This window comes from Chiloscyllium plagiosum, chromosome 37 (genome assembly GCF_004010195.1).
Source record: "Chiloscyllium plagiosum isolate BGI_BamShark_2017 chromosome 37, ASM401019v2, whole genome shotgun sequence".
NCBI lineage: Eukaryota > Metazoa > Chordata > Chondrichthyes > Orectolobiformes > Hemiscylliidae > Chiloscyllium > Chiloscyllium plagiosum.
The window spans coordinates 28,336,146-28,353,692 of NC_057746.1; the positions used below are offsets into that span (position 1 = coordinate 28,336,146).

At 46.5% G+C, this 17,547-nt stretch overlaps 2 protein-coding genes across 3 annotated transcripts in view; one reads left to right on the forward strand and one right to left on the reverse strand.

Moving 5' to 3' along the window:
* Positions 1–17,547, reverse strand: part of LOC122541545 (zinc-binding protein A33-like) — a 267,926-nt gene that overhangs the window by 29,188 nt on the left and 221,191 nt on the right. The gene's annotated exons all lie outside the window — the stretch shown is intronic.
* LOC122541440 (zinc-binding protein A33-like) overlaps positions 1–17,547 on the forward strand; it is a 206,845-nt gene that overhangs the window by 1,228 nt on the left and 188,070 nt on the right. The window lies entirely within an intron of this gene.

The window sequence follows — 17,547 nt, forward strand, 5'->3', positions numbered from 1 at the left end:
GTTGTCACTGAAGAAGGGTCAATGCTCCCGAAGGGTTCACTCTGATTTCTTTCCACAGATCCTTCCAAACCTGCTGAGATTTTCCAGTAATTTCTGATTTTTTTTTACTAACCGCTGCCAAACTATCTGCAGATTCTCGGGAATACCGACATTCTCCCGGGAATGGATTGTGATCTTTTTATTTGTTTTGTTATTATCTCCGTGTTCCCCAAGTTTAATTGTCTCCTGGAACTCCCATTGTAATCCAGTTCCAATTCCATGTGGAGAGTGTGTGTGGGTGTCTGTCTGTCTTCTCCTGAAATCTGTCACTGCCAGCCTCACTGTTTGTGATTCATTTCTTTCAGGAGGAAGCTTGTCGGAAGAGAAGGTAGGACATGCTCTTTCCAGAAACACTGCACAGTTTGCTCAGTAATCAGGGACGGGTAATTATGGATTTATTTCCTGGTTAATGGTGCCGCTTTAAAGGATGATTCATCGTATAACAGTAACTCCGGTAATGGTTCACACACATTTTTTTTATAAGAAGAAGCTTGTTACAGGTTTTAAACAATATTAGATTTTATGAAACTGTTCTGCAGCATTGTAAACAATGACAAGATGCCTGTAAATACAGCCTGGTTCCAGGCTGGAAGTGATCACTGCCCTGATTTTTGTGACTGTTTGTGTGACTGTGACCTTCCCCCTGACCCTGTGAGAGACAAATGGCCCATGTTTCCAGGGAATGGCCATCCCTGTCACTGCATGGCTCCTGACCAGCCCGAGACAGTCAGAGTTGAAAGGGGGAATCATTTTTGTTTCACTTTTTACAACACTGACTCGCACCGCAGCCTTTATAAAGGGAACAATAAATGTAAAATAAAAAAAATCTTTAATTACTGTAACGTAATGTTCTGAGTACTTTGCATGAGAATTGGAAAGTATAGAAAAGTGTCACTGAGCTATTAATCAAGGTGATTGCTGTTGGTTTAAGCGGACCATAAAGGAGGAAAGAGGAATAGAAAGATGGAGAGGTTCAGGGAGGGAATTCCAGAGCTGAGGGTCTGGGCAGCTGAAGGTCCAATCTCCAATGGAGGGTGGGGGGAGAGACTAAAACCGGTCAGGAGGCTGGAAGTAGAGGAGCAGGATTCTCGGAGGGTTGTGGGACCCATGTATTACACAGTTGGATATGAGGCTTTTAGATGTTTCCGGTTTTTTGTCTCGGTTCCACAAGCTCTTTTTATAATACGGCAAGGGGATGGAGGAAACATATATTATCTCCTGCGGTGTGTGATGTCTCAGTACCGAATCAGTTTTCAGGACATGGGCCTTTCTCTGGTTCTGGGTGTTTCCGATCCTTGCCTGTGCATTATCGAATTCTTGTTGGATCAGTTACAAAAATAAGATGAACATTTCACTTTCTAACCCATTGACTCAAACATTTAAATGTTTTCATAAATATTCGAACAACGCAGAGTTCGTGATGTCATCTGTTTAATGTTTACAGGATTGATGATGTGGAGAAGACACTCTCAGCTTCTGATGGCTCTCTGTCTCTCGGACAGTTCACTGGCCTTTTACAGTACACAGTCTGGAGAGAAATGATACACACTATTCACCCAGGTAAACACGTGTATTCATTTTCCTGATGATAGATCCAGTTATGTAGGGTCACGAAGGCCCCAGTTTACATTTTCACATCACTAGTTGTTAATTCTGGGAGACACTCCCTGGAAACATTGTATTTTCTGTGGGTCCATTTGGAGAAGTGTCTGAAGCCATCAGCTCTGTGTGTCAGAGCAGTGAAGGGTTCTGGATTAGAGTGGTGCTGGAAAAGCACAGCAGGTCAAGCAGCATTTGAGGTGCAGGGAAATTGACGTTTCGGGCAAAAGCCCTTCATCAGAAATAGCCCTTCATCATCTATTCCTGATGAAGAGCTTTTGCCAGAAACGTCGATTTTCCTGCTGCTCAGATACTGCCTGACCTGCTGTGCTTTTCAAGCACCACTCTAATCTGGACTCTGGTTTCCAGCATCTGCAGTCTGTGTTTTTACCCAGTGAAGGTTCTGTCGAACCAGAGGAATAGAGCATGGAAGCAGGATTTCTAGAGGAGACTGGGCTTGCTCCATCTGGAGTGACATTGGAGGAAAAGTTTTTCCATAATATCAGGAAGGTATATAGACATTTAAGAGCCAGTATTAACAGGCACTTATCTAAAGGGGGTTGTGAGAGAAAAGAAACAGAAATTCCTTGGAAAGCTCCCCAGGTCTGCCAGCATCTGTGGAGAGAAATCAGAGTTAACCTTTCAGATTGAGTGACCTTTCCTCAAAGCTGATAGGACCTGGCAAAAGTTGGTTTATATGCAGAAGGCACATTGGAGGAGGAGGTGAGGAGGAAATGATAAGTGGGGATAGTCCCAAACAGAGAGAAGTACAATTAGAAAGACAAAAGAGTGGATAATGATTTGGTTAGGAGAGTGAATACCTGGTGATGGAGACTGTTAGTGCCAAATAATAGGCAGAGTGTAATGGCAGTGAAAACAAAACCTGGTGTGTGGGGTAGGGGGCTAGGTCTTGGTAGAGATCTGAGACTAGAATTATTGCCCTTGAAATTTAATCCAGAGAACTGCATGGTTAGGAAGTGGAAAATGAGATGTCGTTCTTGCAGACTGCGCGGAGCTTCAGTGGAGCACTGCAGCAAGCCAGAGACAGAGATGTTGCCCAGAGAACAGGATGGTGTGTTGAAGTGGTTGGCAACTGGAAGCTCAGGGTCCTTTTTCTTAAATGGCATAACACAGATGCTTTGTTTCCCCAATACAGAGGAGACCACTTTGTGAACAGTGAATGCAAGACACTAGATTGTGTGAAGTGCTACCTCATTTTGCAGGTGTGTTGGATCCTTGGATACTGGAGGTAAATGGGAAGGTGTTGTACCTTTGACAGTTGCTCAGGATATTGCCGTGGTGCGGTGGGTGGGTGTTGGGAGTGAAGGAGGAGAGCATCAGGGTGATTGGAAGGGAACGGTCCCTGCAAAAGGCTGACAACGGAGGGGTGGGAAATGTATGCCTAGTGGTGACATCTTACTTGCAGGTGGCGGAAATGGTGTCTGATGCTCTTCTGGTTGTGGATGCTGGTGGGATGGTAGGTTAGGACAAGGGGAACACTGTCGTTGTTGTGGCAGAAAAGAGAGGGGTTGGGGGCAGAAGTGTGGGAGGTGTCGGACCCGATTGAAAGCACTCTCAATGACAGTACTAGTGAATCCTCAGTTGAGGAAGGATGTGGGCATTTCCGAGGCTCCCTTGTCAAAGTTTGCTTTGTCGGAGCAGATGGAATGGAGACGGAGGAACTGGGAGGATGGAATAGAGTGTTTACAGGAAGCAGGGTGTGAGAATGTATACTCTACGTAGCAGGAGAGATGGGATTATAGTGGATATTATTGGTCAGTCTATCACCAGAAATGGAAACATACATGTCAAGGAAGAGAAAGAGGAATCACAGATCGACCAGGTGAAGGTGAGGGTGGTGTGGAAGTTGGATATTAGCAGTGTGAGAATGGGGGAAGGGGAGGGGGAAGAGAATGTGTGAGTGGGGAAAGTGGCATTTAGATAGTTTAGCGAAGAGAAGGAGTTGCAAATACTGAGGGATTCATTGTGTAATGGAAGGTGTGTGATGTCTTACTGAAGTGGTCAATGATGAAAACTGTAGCAGATAAATATCAACTGAAAGAACCGTGAATGCTGTAAATAAGAGACAAAGACAGAAGTTGCTGGAAAAGTTCAGCACATCTGGCAGCATCTGTGGAGAGAAATCAGAGTTAATGTTTCGGATTGAGTGACCCTTCCTCAGAACTGACGGCAGCTCAAAACCTTTCAGTTTATATGTAGACATGAGTGTGGGGATTGGGGTAAGGACTGTACGATATCTGGGCACAGAGCCTAAAGACAAGGAAGAACAGTTGGACAGAGAAAGGAATCGATAACAGTCTGACTCGGAGGGCGAGGAACTGTTAATGGGGATGGTTTGTGGCTAACAAGGGGCTGTGTGTTATACCAGACTCTGAATGATGAGGCCTGATGTGTTGGGGTTGAGGTAAGGACATGGGCGCGCTCAATTCTTTAAATGATTGAATTTGATATTGAGGCTGAAGAGAACAGAAGTGGAAAATGAGGTGCTGTTCTTAGCAAGCCTGAGACAGAGATGTTGGCCAGGGAACATGGTGATGTTTAAAGGAGCAGGCAACTGGAAGCTCAGGGTCTTTTTTATAGACAGAATACAAGTGTGCAGCAAAGCGATCACACAGTCTATGCTTTAGATTAGGTTACATTACTGTGTGGAAACAGGCCCTTCGGCCCAACAAGTCCACACCGACGAGCAACCTACCCATACCCCTACACCTTACCTAACACTACGGGCAATTTAGCATGGCCAATTCACCTGACCTGCACATCTTTGGACTGTGGGAGGAAACTGGAGCACCCGGAGGAAACCCACGCAGACACGGGGAGAAAGTGCAAACTCCACACAGTCAGTCGCCTGAGGCGGGAATTGAACCCGGGTCTCAGGCGCTGTGTGGCAGCAGTGCTAACCACTGTGCCACCGTGCCGCCCACACGGTGGCACAGTGACACAGTGGCTTTAGTTCCCTAATGGAGAGGAGACCACATTGTGAGCAGTAGACTAATTAAATGAAGAACAGATAAGGCGTTGCTTCACCTGTTTGGGCCTTTGCATACTGAGGAGGGAGGAAGGAAATGGACAGGTGTTCCATGTTCAGCAGTTGTAGATGAAGGTGCCATGAGTCTGTGGCGGCTGTTGGGAGTGAGGGAACAATAGACCAGGGTGTCCTGGAGGGAACAGTCTCAATGGAAGGTGGACAAGGGAGGGGAGAGGAATATGTGTCTGGTGGTGGCAGAGATTATGGCTGATGATCTTCTGGATGTTGGTGTTGGTGGGATTGCAGGTAAGGACAAGGGGAACCATATCACTGCGTCAGGAGGGAACAGAAAGGGTGAGGGTTGAAATGTCAGAGATGGATTGGATCCAGTTGAGGGCCCTGTCAACAACAGATGGAGACGGAGTAACTAGGAGAATGGAATGGAGTATTTATATGAAGCAGAGTGTGAGGATGTACAGGCCAGCTAACTGTGGGATTAGGTGTGTTTATTGTGGATATTATTGGCCATTCTATCACCAGAAATTGAAACAGGAATGTTGAGGAAAGGGAAGGGTGGATCAGGTGAAGGTGTGAGCAGAGTGGAACTTGGAATCAAAATGAATAAACTTTTCCAATTCCAGATGAGAAAGGGAGGCAACACCAATGATATCATTGATATACCAGAGAAAGGCTCATGTGTCAGACTGGAATGGGAACAAGAAATGTTACACATTCTCCATAAGGAGACAGACAAAAATGGGGGCTTAGATGGGCATCTATGGCCACCCCTCTGACTGAAAACAATGATGGGTGATAAAAGAGAAGTTGAGAGTGAGGATGAGCTCGGCCAAAGGGAGGCGAGTGGTGGGGGGTGAGGATGGTTCAGCCCTGTGTTTCTGGAAGAAGCAGACCATCCTGGTGGGGGATGGAGGTGTAGAGGGATTGCATGTCCATGGTAAAGAGGAGGCAGCTGAAGCCGCAAACTGGAAAGTTTGGAATGGGCATAAAGTGTCAGAGGAATGGCGGATGTAAGTGAGCAGGGACTGCAGCAGGTGAGACAAGACTGAGCCATGGTAGGAAATGATGAGTTCTGAGAGGCAGGAGCAGACAGAAAGAATGGGTCTGCCTGGGTAATCCTGCTTGTGTATTTTGGGAAGGAGGTAGAAGCGAGCTGTGCGGGGTTGTGGGACTATCAGCTGGAGGTAGTTGGAGTGGGGGCAGATCCCCAGATGAAATGAGGTTGGTGACTGTAATTGATGCAATGGCCTGATGTTCCATCATGGGTCACAGGTTAGACGCTGATCGGAGGAGGTATCTGAGAGGGATCTCAGCTACTGCAATGTAGTGGTTAGTTTGCCGACTACTACAGCCCCACACTGATCAGCAGCTTAATAACAAAGTCAGGATTGGATCTGAGGGCATGGAGCATGGTGCTGCCTCCGTCTCCCATTCAGAATTGAAAAGGTTTATCGATTTTTTTTCCAACTTCCACCTCACTCTCACTTTCACCTGGTCTATCTCTGAACCCTTCCTCAACATCACTGTTTCTATTTCTGGGGATAGATTGGCCACTAATAATCTACAATAAACCCACCAACCCCAAAAATTACCTGGCCTTTATATTCTCGCACACTGCTCCCTGTAAAGTCTCCATTCCATTCTCCTGGTTACTCCGTCTCCATCGCATTTGTTCTGACGATGTTAACTTTGACAAAGGATCCTCCGAAATGTCCACGTGTTTCCTCAACCGAGGATTCCTCAGGGCCCACAAGTGGGACTAACCTATCTCACGCACTTCAGCCCTCACCCCCTCTCTTCCCTTTTGCAACAGTGATAGGTTTCCCCTTGTCCTGACCTACCATCCCAATAGCATCAACATCCAGAAGATGATCAGCTGCCATTTCTGTCACTTCCAGCGAGATGCCACCACCAGACACCACACACCTCCCCTCCTGCAGGAACCATTCCCTTTGGGACACTCTGGATACTTGCAACACCCCCTCACAGCATCATCGCACTTTCTCCTGCAACTACCTAAGGTGTAACATGTGTCAATTTATTTCCTACTTCCTCAGTATCCATGTGCCCTAACACACACTCACCTCTCTGCACTTCTGACAATCTAGTCTACTGCATTTGCTGCTCACAGTGTGGCCTCATCTCTACTGGAGATCTGAAGGGTCGACTTCAGAACACTTGCATTCCGTTTTCCAAAAAACGACCCTGAAATTCCAGTTGTCTTTTCACACACCACCCTGTCACCGATTCAACACCTCCGTCTCAGGCTTGCTGCAGTGCTCCAATGCAGCTCAGCGCAAGGTGGAAGAACAGCACCTCATTTTCAGCTTGGGGATCCTGCGGATTCAATATTAAATGAAATAACTTTGGGGTCTGAGCTCTCCCATGTCCTTACCCCAAACCACACAACCATGCCTTGTTATCACAGAGTTATTACACACAAAGCATTGTTAGCCACTAACAGTCTCCATTAACCGCTGTTCATTCCCCTACCCAGATCGTTATCCAATCCTTTGTCCTTCTAACTGCTCTTCTCTCTCTTTGGGCTCAATCCCCACCTACCATTTACTTCTGACCCCTTCACCCCCCACCCCAGCTTCTGTATATAAACTGACATTTCCCAGCTCCCATCAGTTCTGAGGAAGGGTCACTTGATCTGAAACGTTAACTGTGATTTCTCTGCACAGATGCTGCCAGAACTGCTGAGCCTGATCAATATCTATAGGTGTAACGTAGTCTAATATTAAACAAGATAGAGATATTTATAATTTTCTAGCTTGCAGGTAGTGAGGTTGTTAGAATCACAAAATCCTTTCAATGTGGAAGCAGGCCATTCAGCCCATCGAATCCACACTGACTCTCTGAAAAGCATCCCTCCAGGACCCAACGCCTTCGCATATTCTTTTAACTCCACCTTTCCCGTGGCTAATACACAAAGCCTGCACTTTCCTGGACAAAATGTGCACATCTTTGGACTGTGGGAGGAAACCAATGCAAACGTGGGAGAATGTACTAACTTCATACAGTTACCTGATGCTGGTATTGAACCCAGCTCCCCGGTTCTGTGAGGCAGCAGTGCTAATCACGAAGCCACTGTGCCGGGTAGGTGTGGACTTGTTGGGCCTGTTTCCACACTGTTGGGAATCTAATCATTACCAAGCACCAGATCCAGTGAAGCCTCCCTTCTTGTCGGCCCTTCGATATACTGCGTCAGGAAACCCTTCAGTACACACTGGACAAAAACTGATCCATCCGATGTACGAGAGCTATAACATTCCCAGTCAATATGGGGAAGTTAAAGTCCCCATAATGACCACCCTGTTCCTTTCACTCCTACTCAGAATAATTTTGCTAATCCTCTCTTCCACCTCCCTGGAATATCTTTGATGCTAAGTGCCTTCCCCAATCCACCCCAGACAGCTCAGCCGTCATTCCTTTGCAATTACCCTTGTTAAAGGTTCGCACAGTTATTGTCCAACCAAGATCCTCCCTTTCAAACTGAATGCGACATTCCTCCATATTATGGTCAGTGGAGACTCTGACATCATTTAACCAACCTGCCCCAGTACACATCACCAGATTCAAATTGGCAAAGACAAGGTTGGATTCACAATATTCTTATTTCAGGAAACTATATGCTCATGGCTCCCTCTACTACTCTCACTGTTTAAATCAACATGCTGATGAATGTCACCCAGGTTTAATGTTACTTGCAGTTTCTATGTCCTGTTTATGATCTGCCCCACTGTATAGCTACTGTTTGGGGTCTTAGAGACCATTTCTGCCAAACTACTTACTTTATTTCTTGCCTTCACTCATGTGGAATCTATATTCTTCTGATTTCTGATTATTTCTTGCTGTTGTATTTACTTCATCCCAATCAACAATGCTACGCGATCGCACTTTCATTTCTGCTTGTCCTTCTGAAATTTACATTTTTGCGACATGCAGTATGCCCTCTTGATTTTTGAAAAAGTAACAAAGTGGATTGATGAGGGAAAAACAGTGAATGTGATCTAAATTAACTTCAGTAAGGCATTCGACAAGGTTGCTCATGATAAACTGGTTACCAAGGTTAGATCTCATGGAATACTGAGAGAATTAGCCATTTGGATACTGAACTAACTCGAAGGAAGAAGACAGAGAGTGGTGGTAGATGGTTTCTTGTCAGACTGGAGGCCTGTAACCAGTGATGTACCACAAGGATCGGTGGTGGGTCCACAACTTTTCATCACTTATAAAAATGATATGAATGTAAACATAGGAGGATAGTGAGCAAGCTTGCAGATGACTAAACGGGATGATGATCAGATGGGGCCAATGGGCTGAGGAGTATCAGATAGACTTTAATTTAGAGAAACGTACGGTGTTGCACTTTGGAAAAGCAAATCTGAGCAGGACTTCCACACTTAATGGTCATGTCCTGGGGAGTGTTGCTGAACGAAGAGATTTTAGAGTGCAGATTCATATTTCCTTGGAAGTGAAGTCGCAAGTGGATAGGTTAGTGAAGAAGATATTTGGCATGCTTTCCTTTCATGGTCAGAGCATCGAATACAGGAGTTGTGAGGTCATATTGCAACTGTACAGGACTTTGGTTATACCAGTTTTGGATTACTGTGTGCAGTTCTGGTCTCCCTCCTATTGGAAGGCTGTTGTGAAACTTGAAAGAGTTCAGAAATGATTGACAAGGATGTTGGCGGGGATGGAGGATTTGGGCTAAAAGGAGAGGCTGAATAGGCTGGGGCTGTTTTCCCTGGAGCATCAGAGACTGAGGAGTGACCTGATAGAGATTTGTAAAATCATGAGGGGCATGGATAGTATAAATAGACAAGGTCTTTTCCCTGGGGTAGGGAAGTCTAGAGTACAGGGCATAGGTTTAGAGTGAGAGTTAAAATGGACCTAAGGAGAAATGTTTTCATGCAAAGGATAGCACATTATTGGAATGAGCTGCTAGAGGGAGTGGTGGAGATTGTCACAATTACAACATAAAAAATGCACCTGGATGGGGATTTGAAGAGAATGGATTCAGAGGGATATGGGCCAAGTGCTGGCAAATGGGACGAGATTAGGTTATGATATCTGCTCGGCACAGACGAGTCAGACTGAAGGGTCTATTTCCGTGCTGTACATCTCTCTGACTCTATGACAGTCAATGAGAGAATCAATCTGTAAACAGTGATGTCACAGGAAGAGCATTGTGATGATGAAAAGTCATCTGTTTTGATGATATCAGTTGCGGTGGAAAGGTTCAGTAGTACAGAGGGAACTAATACATTGCATTGTTCCTAATAGTGATGCCGGAGATTACAAAGAGGTCCTCAATGGTAGTAATACCTGTATTATTCCCAGTACCATGTGCTCGTGAGAGCAGGAGTAGGAGTATAATGTGGAGCTAAGGAGCTGAAGTAAGGAGCAAGAAGTCAAATGTTTGGACCTCTGGAACTTTTGCTGGGATAGAAGTGACCTGTCGAAGACAGGTTGAAGCTGAATTGGAAGAGGATCAATATCCTGTAGGGGAGATTTGCTAGTGCAACTTGGTAGGCTTTAAACTAATAAGGGGGGAGGGGTGTATTTATGGGACTCAGAGATAGTGAGAAAAGAAATAAGGCACAGTAGATAAAGGGAGCAAATTAAGTACTCAAGGTAGGCAGGAGCACAGGAGAGAATGAGGTAAGACTGAGCAACTGACCTGCATCTATTTAATGCAAGAGGCCTGACAGATAAGGCCGATTAACTTAGGGCATGGTTGAGAACACAGGATTGGAATGTCATAGCTATTACTGATGGCTCAGCGAAGGGTAGGGTGTCATTGTAAAGATAGAAAGGGAGGCAAGAAAGGAGGGGTGTGACATTTTTAATTAAAGGTAACATTATGGCTGTATTAGGGAGGATACCCCTGGAGACCATCCAGGGAAGTTATTTGGGTGTAACTAAGAAATATCTCATTGGGATTGTAGAAGAGCTCTCAAATAGACAGTGGGAATTTGAGAAACAACATGCAGAGAGATCTCAGTTATCTGTAAGATAAATAGGGTTGTAATAAAAGGGAATTTTAATTTTCCAAGCATAAACTGGGAATGCCATTGTGTTCGGGAGTTGGATGACTCGGAGTCTAAGTGTGTCCAAGAATATTTTCTTATTCAATATGCAGGTGCACTTGTTTTCCCTGGAGAGTCGAAGGCTGAGGGGTGACCTGAGCCAAGTTTATAAAATCATGAGGAGCATGGATAGGGCAAATATACAAGCGAGGAGTGGATGAGTCCGGAAGTAGTGGGCAGAAGTCTATGGTGAGAGCGAAAAAATTTAAAAGGAATCTAATGGGAAAATGTTTCATGCAAAGGGTGCTGCGTGTATGCAGTGAGATGCAGAGGAAATTGTGGGGGCTGGCACAATTCCAACTTTTAAAAGGCATTTGGATGGATACACAAATAGGAAGGTTTAGAGGGATGTGGTCCAAGTGCTGGCAAATAGGACGAGATTAATTTGGATGAGTTGATCCAAAGGGTCTGTTTCCATTCTGTCTACTTCAATGAGTCTAACAGCATCTCCGGTGAGGCCACAGGGGGAGAACTTCATAAGAATTGGGGTTTACATTGTTTATGAAAGCACTATATACCCACGCCAGTCAGAGATTATTTCTGATAGATAGAGAAATCTCAGAGGAGTGAGAAAAGCAACAGTGTTGTAACATCGGAGGAATTCAGCTTCCCCATGGTGAACTGGGACAGGGAGATTGTGAAGGGCTCGGACAGGACAGAATTCTTACAAATTCTCCACGTGATCTTTGTAAGGCAGTGTGTAGAAAATCCAACAGGAGGCAAGGCAGGGCTGGAACAGCTGAGATTCACCAAGATATTGGCTGGGCTGGCACGTTTCAACTCTAAAGACAGACTTGATCAATTGGAGATGTTCTCATTGAAGCAGGGAAGGCTGAGGGGAGAACTTGATGAATGTGTAGAGAGTTATGAGGAATGGAATGGACAAGAACAGGTGCATAAATTTAAGAGAAGGTCCTGAACAGACCCTAGTCCCATTTGCCAGCATTTGGTCCCTATCCCGTGAAACCGTTCCTATTCATATTCCCATCCTGATGCATTTTAAGTGTTGTGATTAGTTCAACCTCCACCACTTCCTCTGGCAGACCATTCCATACACGCACCACCTTCTGCATGAAAAAGTTACCCTTCAGGTTCTTTTTAAATCTTTCCCAACTCACCTTAAATCTGAGCCCTCCAGTTCTGGAGTCACCTAACCTGGGGAAAATACATTAGCTATTCACCCTATCCATGCCCTTTATGATTTTAGAAACCATGCCCCAACTCCAATACTCAATGCTCCGACCAATGAAGGCAAGCATGCTATACTCTCTTTTCACCGCCCTGTCCACCTGCAACTCCACCCCAGAGAACCATGTATCTGCACGCCCAGGCCTCCCGCTCAGTAACACTCCCCAGGGCCAACCATCAACTGTAATAGTCCTGGCCTAGTTTGCCCGACCAAAATTCAACACCCCACATTTATCTGAATTTACCTCCATCTGCCACTCCTCAATCCAATGGCCACCTGGTCAAGGTTCCATTGCAGTCTAATATAATCTTCTTTACTGTCCACTGGACAATATTTTCATGTCACTTGCCAGCTTATGAACAATGTTAGACAAATAGGAGGCAGCCAGAACACAGCAAGCCAAGCAGCATCAGGAGGCAGAGAAGTCGACGTTTCGACTGTAACCCTTCTTCTGGACTGAGGATTGGTGAGGGGGGGCGCTGCAGATAAAGAGGGTGCCGGAAGTAGGATGGTGAAGTGGGGCTGGTGAAGACAGGCAGAGGGAGAGACCTGGTTGGTCGATGGGTGGAATGAATCCAGTTGGTGGCTAGGAGGAATGCAAGGGAGGGGGAGGGGCTGGGAAGTGAGTGGGGCATGGGAAGGGAGGTGATTTGAAATTGAAGAACTCATTGTTGAGTCCTACAGGTTGTAACCCACCCAAACGGAAGAGATGTTTTTCCTCCAATTTGTGGGTTGACTCATTGTGGCAATGGAGGAGGCCAAAGATGGTCATGTTGGAAAAGGAGTGTGAAGGGGAATTAAATGGGCAGTGATTGGGAGGTCCGGTTGGCCCCTACGGATCCGGCTGCGATGCTCAGCTCACTGTTCCCTCAATTTACGTTTGATCTCTCCAATGGAGAGAAGATCACATCGGGAGCACCTCATGCAGTAAACTATGTTGGAAGAGAAGCAGGTGAACCTCTGTCTCACCTGGAAGGACTGTTTGGGGCCCTGGATGGAGCTGAGTGGTGTGGTGTATCGGCAGGATTTGCACCTTTCCCGGTTGCAGAGAAAGGTACGTGAGAGTCCGGGTGCGTGGTGGGGGTGTTTGTGGAGGGCTGTCGGTGGGGTGAGTGGCACAAATGGAGGACTGGTGAAAGGAACAGTCCTTGTGGAAGGCAGAAAGGAGTGGGCAGGGGATGATGTTATTGAAGGTAGGGTGAAGTTGGAGTTGGAAGAAGTGTTTGAGGATGATGTGTTGGATGTGGAGACTGGTTGGGTGGTAGGTGAGGGCAAGAGGGTTTCTGTCTTTATTGCGTTGAGGTGGGAATGTTTAGAGCAGTGGAACAGGGAATGTTTAGAGCAGTGGAACAGCTGGAGCGGTGGAGGGCTGACAGGATGGGGGAGGGGGGAATGCACATTGTTTGAATTAGGTGGACACCTGGGATGCTCGCGAGTGGAATGTCTCCTCGTCCAAGCAGGTGCGGCGGAGGCAGAGGAATTGGGAGAATGGGGTGGAGTTCTTGCAGGATACTGGGTGGGAGGAGGTGTGGTCCAGGTAGTTGTGAGAGTCTGTGGGTTTATAGTAACCATCCATGAGGAGACTGTTGCCGGAGATGGGAACAGAGAGATCAAGAAGGGGAGGGAATTGTCCGAGACGGACCAACTTACAAACCATGCCTCCGATGTTCGCAAATGATTTATATATAGGTCCAAAAGCAGTGGAATCGAGCACCAATCCTTGTGTCACACCGCTGGTCTCCAGTCTGAAAAGAAACCTTCTACCATCACACTCTACCTCTTACCTTCAATCCAATTTTGTACTGTGTCAGCAAGCTCTCCCTGAATCCCATAACCTTACTAACCAGTCGACCCTGCAAATCCATGTTGAAATGGAATAGAATTTGACAGACCATTGATGGCCACAATGGGCTGAAGGGCCTCATTTGATGCTGTGTTATTCTATGGCGATGTAGGTTGGTTAAATCAGTTGGTTGGACAGCTGCTGTATGATACAGACTGACAGTAACAATTCAGGTTCAATTCCTTCACTGTGAACATCTTGTCTTCTCATCCATACCCCTTCAGTGAGGGATGGTGACGCTGACAATAAAATCACCACAAGCTTTCTCTCTCAGATCAGACAGCAGCCTCTGGGACTGTGTCAACTTCACTTTCTTTTAGCCTGTGGCTCAAGCAGTGGACAATAGACAATAGGTGCAGTAGTAGGCCATTCTGCCCTTCGAGCCAGCACCATCATTCATTTTGATCATGGCGGATCATCCTCAATCAGTATCCTGTTCCTGCCTTATCCCCATAACCCTTGATTCCACTATCCTGAAGAGTTCTTTCCAACTCTTTCTTGAAAGTATCCAGAGACTGAGCCTCCACAGCCTTCTGGGGCAGAGCATTCCACACACCCACCACTCTCTGGGTGAAGTAGTTTCTCCTCCTCTCTGTTCTAAGAGGCCTACCCCTTATTTTTAAACTGTGTCCTCTGGTTCAGGACTCACCCATCAGTGGAAACATTCTTCCTGCCTCCACAGTATCCAATCCTTTAATAATCTTTTCTGTCTCAATCAGATCCCCTCTTCGCCTTCTAAACACAAGCATATACAAACCCAGTTGCTCCAATCTTTCAACGTAGGATAGTCCTGCCATTCCGAATTGACCTCGTGAACCTACGCTGCACTCCCTGAATAGCTAGAATGTCTTTCCTCAAATGTGGAGACCAAAACTGCACACAATATTCCAGGTGCGGTCTCACCAGGGCCCTGTACAGCTGCAGAAGGACCTCTTTGCTTCCTTCTCGCGGATTCTCTCAATAACTAAAAGATATCATTTTTACTGCAATGTTCACCTTACCTCAGCAAAAAGATTAACCTTCTTAATTACTCACTGTTCATGTTTTGAACATTTTCTGTCTCATACAGTAGAACACCAACATCACTCTGTCACTGGCAATTCTGCAGGTTTTCTCTGTTTTAAGAATGCTTCTTGTTTTTAAACTTCTTCCTTGTGAAGACTCCCCTTCCTCTCACATCACTCAGGCCTCACACGATCCCCCATTCTCTCACACGCACAACTCCCATTACCACCCATAAGTTGTCCTATCTCCTCAGAATAACGTAAGTCTTTAAAAACCCAAGCGACTCAATCACAACTTACTGATGCTGTTGCAAATACTTGCAATATCCTCATAAGCACCCCTTTGGTAAAAAAAAAGGAACCCTTAAGCCCAGGTTCTCACAGGAGAGATGTCAGAAAGAGAGAGAGGATCAAAAAAAACTGACTGCTTGCCAAACCAAACCAAAACCAGAGTTAAGCTGACTTGAGAGACCTGGACACTCCCCTTCGATTATACAAGTGTTTCTTTAAACTTGAAAGCCTTTTGCCTGAGGCAGTATCTGTTATCCATGATCAATTTGTCCCGAAAACATATACAAACCAGAGACATCGGAACCTGTGTTTATAACGTCTCTACAAAGAAAAAAAAGACAACCTAACCTTAATTAAGCAGCAATATCGTCACATCCCTCACTCACCCCCACACTATGCCTTCCCCATACATCTCCCTTTCACTTCCTCCTCCCATCTCCATGATTCTCCTCGTTTGAGTCATCCTCCTCATTTAAATTCCTACTCCCCATCCCCTTTGCTGCCAATTTCCCTCTCATTTTCCCTTACACCCTGCCTCTCCCCTCCTCAACAGTCATGAACTTCCATACAGTCCACCTCTTTATTCATCCCCTCACTCTCTCCTCAGTTTCCTTGTCCCTATCCCTCACTGCATCCCCCTTCCATCTCCATACAGGACCCACTCTCCTCACCCTCCCTTCCCATCACTCTTCCATGGATTTCACTCTCCACGCCCTCCCTCTAACCAACACTCCCTCCTGATCTCCCACCCCACTGTCTCCCGCTCTCATTGTCTCCCTTCTGTTCACTCCCCACTCCCATCTCTGACCCTACTCTCCCTGCCCACCACCAACCTCTCCCACTCTCTTTCTGTCGTCCTGCTCACTCTCCACTCACTCTTCCCTCTTATTCACTGTCCCCTTTAGCACAGCTTCCTATCCCGGACACTCTCCCCTTGACCTTGGTTTGCACATGCCATTAACCATCCCTTCGCCTGGCAGACCATGACCTCACTGCATTCTCCACCCTCCAACCAACTCACCTCCATATTCCCCACATCCATCCATTCCTCTTGATTGTTCACCATTCAGTCCTTCCCACCCTCCCTTAATTGTCCTACCATCACAATTCCCTCTTGCCGCTACCTCACCCTCCCATCCTCACTCTCCTTGTCACTCCACATCCCCCGACAGTCTGCTTGCCCACACCTCCCCATCAATGCCCCCTCATTCCCTCCTGCTCTCCCATTCCCCTCAATCTCACATCACCTCCTGATCACTCCTCCTACCATCAGCTCATTCTTCCCTCTCCCTCACTATCCTCTTGAGCACAGCTTCCTAATCTGGTCACGCTCCCCTCAACCTCACTGTGCTCTCACTCTCTTCTTTGCACTGCTCCTCACTCCTATCTCACATTCGCTCTCCCCTCCACTCCATTCTTCATGATCACTCTGCCATGATTTCCCCCACCCCTGATTCTCCCTTCCCGTTTAATCTTGCCTTCTCAAACTCCTCTTCCCCTTTCCACTTGCCTCCACCTCTCTCCCCTTCACTTCATCCTCAAGTTCACTCAACTGCTCCAAATTCCTCCACACAGACTTCTTCAATTTCTGAGACCAAACTCTGTCCTTCCTTTGAAGCCCCCATCCTACATTCCCCTCATCCTAACTCTCCTCTCCCCTGCTCAGACTCCACGTCATCCTCCAGTTCACTCACCTCCAGAATTCCCACAAGACCTTATTTTGCACTCTCTCACTTCCTCACGTGGATTAATTCTCTGGCTTCTTAACACATCCTTATGTACCCTGTCACTCCCTGCCACTTACATTCGTCTCCCACTCACTCTCACCTCCCATGGCCAAAATGAACTTGTATTTCTACCCTCAGCTCAGCCATCCCTTCCTCCTCACTCCCACCTCCCTTTCTCTCTTCCCCTCACTCACTGTCTCTCCACCTCTCAATCCTCCCACTCACTCTCCTGATCTTCAAACCTCAAATGTCCACTTATTTTGCAGACCTCCCATTCTATAGTATAACTGACTCTCCCCTACAGCATTCCAAAAAATCCCCTCCCCTCACAAAACCACCAACCCTCTCCAATATCCTTACTCCGATTCCAATCGCTCCCTCCTCCATCACTTACTCCATTCCCTGTCCTGGGGTCAAATACCTCCCCTCATTTCCTCCCATTCTCCAGATGTTCCCCTCCCACTTAGCTAAACTCTCCTTTACAAATGCAATTTCATTCTACCCGTCCCTCAGTCTCCCCACACCCTTGCTGCCCATCACTCCTGCCTCCCCTCAGTATTCCCATTCCCACTGCCTCACATCACCTCACTCTCCCCTTTTCTTTTGAATTTTCCGACCTGCCATCGCTCTCACCTGAGTACTCAACCCACCCATTGGTCACCACCTTCTGAGCTCCTCCGCATTCCCATATCTCTCTGTCTCGTACTGTCCCTTCATTCAGCCCTCCTCTCTTTCCCACCTCTCCTCACT